We start from the raw sequence: 8,661 nt of genomic DNA, 5'->3' as shown, positions 1-8,661 counted from the left end.
GAATTATTATAAATTTCTTCATCTTTTATTTCTCTTTTCCACATTTTATATATATTCACAGTCACTTTATTTTCCAAGTCTTCTTTCCACCTCGCTGTGTCCCAGATTCTGACTTTGTCCTTTATTTCTGTTTTGGACATTCCTTCCAATTTTCTTAAATTGATTTTAACATCATGCATGTACTTTTCCACAGTTTTCCACCATTTTCTTCCCTTTTCTTGCCTATCTGTAATTATTTTCTTCAGTATCTCTTTCCGTCCATTTAAAGTATTATTTACATAGCTTATCTTCCCACTCATAATTCTACTTTTCATGGAAGATGCTCCTATCTCCCCCCCTTAATGTGGCTACTACTGTACTTCTACATACTCCTAATATTTTCCTATACACCCCATTCTCTATTCTTTGTAATTTTTCTATTTCTGTGTCTGTTAGATTAACCGCATTGGTTCCATATAAGACTGATGGTAGAGCTGTATTTTTCCAGAATGTTTTACCTAGTAGAACTTTGTTGCAGCTTTTTTCTATCTATCACGGAATAGGTTAGGTTGGCTAACTTCTGTGCTTTATCCAACATTTCCTTTTTCTGTAGCTTAAACAGATTTCTAGAATCATTTATCTTTATTCCTAAATATGTTATGTTCTCCCTCACTTTTATACTCTCTATCTCTTCTGGTTTATCCTTCATAATGAAAATAATGACGCTGGTTTTCTCTTTATTCATTTCTAGCCCACATTTATTTCCTATATCTATTAAAATTTTTATATTTATTCTTGCATCTTCTATATTACTAGCTAAAACTAACCCATCGTCAGCAAAGAAAAGTGTCCCCATCTTTACTAATTCATTTTCAAATCCTGTCCCTTCCTCCTCCATTTTCTTGATTATTAAATACGTCATCAGTTTGAAAAGTGAAGTAGAACCTGTGCAACCTTGCCTAATTCCACTAGTAATTCCCATTTCCTGTTCAACTCCCTCCCCTAGCTCTATTAGTGTGCTATCCCCTTCACATATATTAGCTACTGCCTCTATGATTTTTGGATGTATTTTGAACTGTTTCATGACTTCGATCATAACTTCTCGTTTTACTGAGTCAAAGGCTTTACTGTAATCGATAGCTATTACTATTAATGGTTTTCTATTCCTGCAGCTCTCCTCTACACAATATTGTAGTGTAAGGATATTATCTTCAATCCTACTCCCTCCTGTGAATCCTGCTTGGCATTCGTGATCTTGTTCATTCAATCTGAGGCGTGCTTCTATTTCGTCTTTTATCAGCATCATGAATACTTTGTATGATATATTTAATAAAGTTATAGGCCTTAAATCCTTAGCCCTTGGTTTCCTTTTCTTTTCTATCATTTTCGTTCTCGATTTCTTCCAAGATTCAAGCTTTTCTTTGATTTCTAGCTCTTTGTTGTAACATCTAACTAATACTTCTATACAGGTTTTGCTCTTCATTAATGCTTTGTGGTTTGATTCCATCTGGGCCTGCAGCTTTTTTAGCTATGACCTTACTTAGACAAGCTATGACTTTTTCCTTGGTTATCAGAGGTTCCTGCATTGGAATGATCTTCCTTTTGCATTCCATCAATAGGTCGAATGACTAGACGAAGAATAGCTTGAGGCACAATAGTAGTACATAACGTTCACTTTATAACGGCTCCCTCCTTAACACGTGAACGTAACAAATGTAATCAGGCAGAGCTGCCACCAAGTAAAGATGCAATGAATGCTCTTTGTAGGTTACTTCCTAATAGAAACGCATGGATAAGCATGTATACTTCCACGAATTATCCCTCTGAAATAGCAGCTCACTCCGATACTGACGATGGATTAATAATATCTTTGGCTTAGTTAGAGATTAACTATTTTCACTCACCTGAAAAAACAAAAACAAAAAATAGTTTAAATACCAGTTGAAATACGGTAGCTTTGATATAATGACTCACGAATAGAAACGGTGTAATATACTAAATGAACTGTACAGTAACAATGATACAGATACCTTGAGTTAGCATGTTACTGGCTGATAATTTTCTATAATTTTCTTATATTTTTAAGGAAAAACTGAGAAGACAATTATCATGATTTTGAGGCGATGAATGAGATAGGTACTGATACAAAGGAAAGATTAACGAGATTTAAATATGTAAATGATATTGTCAGAGTCATTAAAAGGCTAAAAACAACCTGTGCAACTGCTCTGTTGCAATATCTGAATGTTGGGGTGGGAAAAGTTCCATCTATTTGAGAAAGTGGCCATCATTAAATCGGTTTTGAAGACTCACTTGGTTATAAAAATCCGAGTTCATATAGGCCTGTTTAAAATTTATCATATATGTCCAAAATTCTAGAATATGGTATTTTGAACAATTAATAAGTCATCTAGGAAATTCAAGCAAAGCCAATATATATGTTCTGCTATTTGTTGATAATTTCTTCATAAGTGACATCGGAGGCCCAAAATTTCATTTCTTGGAAAAAAAGGATTGATGGACGACATGATTTATAAGAATTAAAGTCAAATGAAAAAAAAAAACTTAACTTCTATGTTGGTAGGAGAGAAAAGTAACTTAAGGAACCTTAGTGATATTCTGCTAAAATCATCGACCCATTTCCGATTGCTGACAATTAAAGTATATGTGACTTGTTTAGTACTACTAGACTCAATCTTTCTGTACTCAAATCATTAACGTAGTACGAGGCCATTATCTTAGAAATGTTTAACTTTTAAATATAAAAAATATCTTGATGAGTGTTGTTCTATCAAAAAGAACTCGTTGACTATTCCAACTCTGTCTATCACAATCTACCTAAGGTGCAACTTAAAGCGGCAAGATTGATGCTGCACTTCGGGACAGGATTAGCCCTGTATTGTCTGAGTTACGAATCTATGTCATCTCGTACCTTGACCAACTCTTACCCTACCAACTCGTACCTTAACCAACTCGTACCTTAACCATGTCGTACCTTTGCCAACTCGTACCTTTACATAGTCTACCGGCATAACAGTATGATAGTAACTTCGAATTTTAACATGTTGGGCACAACCCACCAATTGGAAATTAATTATAAAGAAAGTGTAAGGTTTTTGGTCTTTATTGCATCATTAACATCTTTAACATAATAATTAACACACACACATATATTAAAATGTTAATATATCAAATATACCACGAAGTCAGTTGACAAAAGTGTCTTTAAAGGTCTGGAGATGGTCCATTTAACTGGCCACTACTACGTAAAAGGTTGCTGGGTGTGATAGTCTTACGGCTGTACTGGTCCCACAAATCGAAAAACTTTGCCTGAATGTATTTTGTTGAAGACCTCTGGTAAGCTTGGCCTCAAGACCATCTTCATCTCTACTGGCAGAAGGGAGGCCTCTGCGTGTAGTTTTGGTATGAGAAGATAGAATGGCTGTTTCTCGTCACCCACTTTCTTGTTGATACGTCGATGCCAGCCTTCCACATCGTTGTTAGCCCTGGTTGGCTGCATATATACTGTCCACGACTCCACTGGCCAAACGGTACTAGTAATCCACGTGTCGTTGATGTACTGCACGAGTGGTTCCCATGGAGTGTTGGTCTGTTCCTTTAACTTATTGAACGCTGGGCGGATATGTTCCCCTGGTAGGAACGGAAGAGCCATCAGTTTTCTTGTGAATTTAAAGACGTCCTGTTGACGGTAGGCAGGCTAAAATGAAAAGGAAATTAATTAAGCATCGTTTAAATAAATACATAAGCATAAACAAAATAAATGTTATACGTATATCAAGATCAACTAGAGACGAAACTGTTTTTACAAACCTGTTATTGTATTTTTTTTCTTATGTTTCTATATGTTTGTTTGTTCGTAAGTTCATGTTTTATTTTAAATATATTTTTGTCCTGTGATATTCATATAATGTTTGGTATTCTCGACCTTTTGGCAAGAGCACCTTTGGTAAATTGGTTCCTTAAGGGCCTAAGCACACTGGCGACTTTGTAGAGCCACAAGTGGCTGCGTTTTGTGGCGGGGATATTTTCTCCCATAGGTTCCCATTGTTTTCAAGCTTTGCCGATCACACTTGTGTCTGTGGCTCGCGACTGTGGCAAGCTGTCGCTCGTCCCCGCCACAAACAGCGCATTTTGTGGTGGCGTTTTGTGGCTGGCTGAGAGCACACTAGCGACAGCGACCTCTGGGTCTGGCAACCACATGTGGCAGCGGCTGCTAATCAGTGACGCAGGAAACTTCGTAGAGGTGAGGTGTGTGTTGTCCCGCTGTTCAAACAAGGTAAGTTATTAAGCCCCAATAAATTGTACTTAGCATTCTTTTTTCAGTGTGAAAGGTTAATATTTATTTATAAACAGACAAACCGTACCTAATACATAACCTTCCCATTATCAACGATAAGTTAATAAATGTAAGTTATAAAAAAGTACAATACAAATGAAATTCTAAATTCAATGAAATATTAACGGACGCAGTTTTTCGCATGTTTTTTTAACTTTTTTTTTATAATTTAATCATTTAATCAAATAAATTTAATCACTGCTAAGTAAGATATCATTGAGATGTAGTGATATCGGTGTGGCGACCACATGTGGCCGGGTATTCAAAACAACCACATGTGGTCGCCACATGTGGTAGCAACTTGTGGCTCTAAAAAGTGGCTAGTGTGCTCTGGCCCGCCACTTTGCTCGGCCACTTGTGGTGCCACAGAGTGGCTAGTGTGCTCGGGGCCTAACAAGTAGCTGCAAAATGCTGTTAATAAATTTTGTTTATGTCTTACTTGTAGTCCAAGCTCCTGGACGTGTCTGAAGACAGCTTGGGTGTAGCAGAACAGACACCCATTGATCATCTTTGCTGGGAAGACCTGGCGGAGAGCCTGCCACACTGCTGGTTCAAAGTCCGCAACAAAGCCACACACACTGGTCTGCGGAAGAAGGTTCTTAACAGCCTGAAACACCTGAAACAAAAATATTCTATGAGTTCAACTGTTATTACTTTTTTGAATTCAACTTAAGCACGTATCTTATCTTCATGTTGAATATATCAGAAATTGAATTTGAAGTTACCTTCACTTGTCACTCAATATACTACTAAATCATAATCGTAAAAATGCACTTACTGGAATATAGGTACGAGTTGGCGAAAGTACGAGTTAGTGAAAGTACGAGTTGGTAGGGTACGAGTTGGTCGAGGTACGAGTTGTCCTGCTTGCATAACACTATTCGCTCATGGGGGCATGAAGTCGTCCGCCTTCCACCCGCCCATCCTGAACTCAATGCCATCGAGCAGGTATGGGCGTATATGAAGCTATATGTACGTTCATCGTTATGACATTTCACCAGGACAGACCTAAAGGCCAGATTGGAGGAAGCATGGCTTGCTGTCACTAAACAGGTGTGGGAAGGAGCTGTCCAACGAATTCAAGCTTTCGAGAACGAATACTGGCTTACTGACAACGTCCGGGATTGCAGAGATCCAATCGTTGTCAACGTCGCCAGTGATGACGAGGACGATGTTTTTAGACAGTGATGGGGAGTGAGCTGAAATATCCTTATACGTGTGTATATATAGTCCTGTAATTAATAAGTTTTGATATATTTATCCACCAGTTTTTTATTTTGTATGTCTATGCTGTTTTCATGGTTACTGCAAAAATTTACTTCAAAATCTGTAAAATTTCTGTATATATTGTGCATACTTTATTGGATATATATAATAAAATAATGTATGTAGTGATCTTACTTTAAAATAAACTATGATCTTACTTTAAAATAAACTATGACCTTACTTTAAAATAAACTATGATATTTATATCTCCAATAATAATCTAAAGTTGCCACTACCACACCATTCTCATGGAAATAGATAAGAAAGGTACATGATAAATAAAAACATAAAAATAGCTTTATGAAAAGTAATCAGTGATAAATGGTAGTTCGTGTACATTTTAAAACGTAAAAAAACATATGGTAGCACACTATTCCATTCATAAGTATCAGACAGAGTAACTCTTTGGCTAAGCCAACGACAGGTGTTCCCATATTTACAACTAATACTGAGGAAATTGAAAATGTTCTAAGTAAAGTGCCTTAATTATTAATTCAGGGTACTTAATTATATTGCCATATATTAGCGGAAGGTGTAAAACATGTTGTGCCAAATTTTCAGGAAGATACAGCTGATATTTAAGAAGATATTTAAGAAAACCTATGCATCGCAGGGCTTGAAATGGTCATTTGTGAATACTATTTGATAAAAGTTTAGTGTATTGTGTGGTGGTCAAACCAGTCATCACACCTCAAAATTCATACTCTCTCTTCTCTTGCTATTAATTCTAGGTCAGTTTGGGTCATGAAAGGTCACTAACCTGATTCTTAATCCTTGTTTCTGTTCTAGCATTTAATCAATCACTATTTTTTTTATTATTATTTTTCTTTTTATGTTCTCAAGCTCTCATGGTTAGTTGGACTGGCCTTCGAAATACTGGTTTGGTTTATACACCTGCTGGTGACATTTTGAGAATGTTTTAAAATATCCTTTGTATTTGACATTTTGAGAATATTTTTAGATATCCTTTGTATTTTTTATTTGATTTTTCTTAGAGCGATACAATTACAGGTTATTTTGTGAATTATTTTCCTTAAAACCCCTCTTGACTTGATGTGGCCATGGTATTTAGCCAGTCTCAAGCCGAGGGTTTTCTGTGTTAGTTCCCTAGTGTTACCCAGCATGTCTCTAGAACACTTGCCACTCTCCTGCCTCCTGTACCATCTGTATCTACTACTATTATTTGATGCTGCATACGTTCCTCTTAAATGTGTTTGTAATGTACCACTCTTGTGTACTACTAAGTGTATTAGTCATATCACTGTTCCATTCTACTACTACTACTACTATTACTACTATTCAGCTGTATGTGTATTTCATTGTAGAAGTGCTTGGTTGATCACATAAAGCCTACATATCTACTCTGATTCTTGTTCTTTTTTCCACCCTCTCTTCAAACACTTCTGTAGTGCCACCCATCTGTTTTTTGTGAGATAACTACATCCGTCATTGATAAATACTTTGAAACCTCACAGTCTGTGATAGCTATGGTATCCCAGGTATTGTGAGGATGTCATTAGACACTTTTTTTTTACAATATGATATATATTTTTAAGTCGAGGCCATCATCATCACCATTGCTGCCTATTGTGTTTTCAAGCTCAGTGAGGCAAGAGTCTTCTTAGATGCATGTAACTTGGACTTGATTTTAAATTACAAACTTTTCTACAGAATCTGTCTTTTGAACTGAAAAGGATTGGCTGCTGGTGTTGCACCATGACATACAATCCATGGGTTAGGTCTCTATTCAGATACCACTACTACAACTACCATGCCTATTTTGAAGATATTTATTTTTGCATTTTTTATGTATTTATGCAAGATTTAAAGTGATACCTCTTATTAAGAAGGAAATATAAGTCAGTTTCCCTCTAGAATTTACAAATACTGCAACCAATCAAAGTCAACAGTTCATTTTATGTTTTGATCCATAACGCCACTTTTTTCACAACTGAGATAGGTTTGTAAATACACAGACAGAATGCCAAGATTTGAACGGAAGTCTACATGTGACAGAAGTCTCAATTATGAAATTGCCCAGACTGATTGTAGTGGATAGGAAGCTAATTGAATCCTACAATATTCTGTTGGAAAATTGAAAAATACTGAACGAATGCAAGAGTCAAGTTTAATAGAAAAGAAGGTAGTATTCTAAGTCAAAGAAAATTGCGAGAAGTATTGAAAGAAGGTTGTGAAGGCTATAAGAATTACCAAGACGGTGTCAAGATCCTAATTTATGAGGAAAGTGAAGGTGGAAAGTCCAGGAAATTCTTGATTTCAATGGAGTAGTACTACGGTATTAATGAAAGAACATGAGTGGAAAATGTATATAAAACATTATGAAATATGGAAGTGCAAAAAAACAATATCCATTTCTTTAAAGGTCCTCGTGACAAATTAATGCTTTATCCTGTTTCTGTTTCACAACATTGCTGTTTCAAAATAGGTTTGAAACAGAAATAGGATAAAGCATTAATTCGTCATGAGGACCTATAAAGAAATGGACATTTCTCATTCAACATCGATATGCCACAATAAATTGTTTATTTCCAAAGTAGTAAGGAAAGTTCTAACATAGCTTAATTAAATCTTTGTCCCTTTAATGCATTTCAGGTAGTGGTACCTCTCAAGTCAGGGAGATGAAGGTTGTTAAAAGAAAGAAGTCCTGATTGATACCTGCATTTGTGGGTCAGCATACAGTTTTATGGCATACTTAGTGGAAGTCCAAAGAAATGGTTGAATGTTGCAAAACACACTACTTACTACATGTAAAGGACAAGTTGTCAAGGCCTTTTTTAAGTGATGCTGCAAATGCTTAAGTTTCAAGATTTCACCTTCTAAGTTTTAAACGTAACCCAATAACCACGGAAGACATTTTACACTGTGTTGAGATACTCACTAGATTGCCAAAACTTGCAATTATTTTGTGATACCTAACTTTTAAATGGAACTCTGAATACTCGTACGAAAATACTTCCTAATACTGTCCTGTGTACTTAAGGGTCTAAACTGACAGCAGATTGGGTTACAGACTTCCCCAAGGTATTTTCATGAAAGTA

This window comes from Macrobrachium nipponense, chromosome 12 (genome assembly GCF_015104395.2).
Source record: "Macrobrachium nipponense isolate FS-2020 chromosome 12, ASM1510439v2, whole genome shotgun sequence".
Taxonomy (NCBI): domain Eukaryota; kingdom Metazoa; phylum Arthropoda; class Malacostraca; order Decapoda; family Palaemonidae; genus Macrobrachium; species Macrobrachium nipponense.
The sequence above is the reverse complement of the archived record's forward strand: the minus strand, read 5'-3'. Positions refer to the sequence as shown.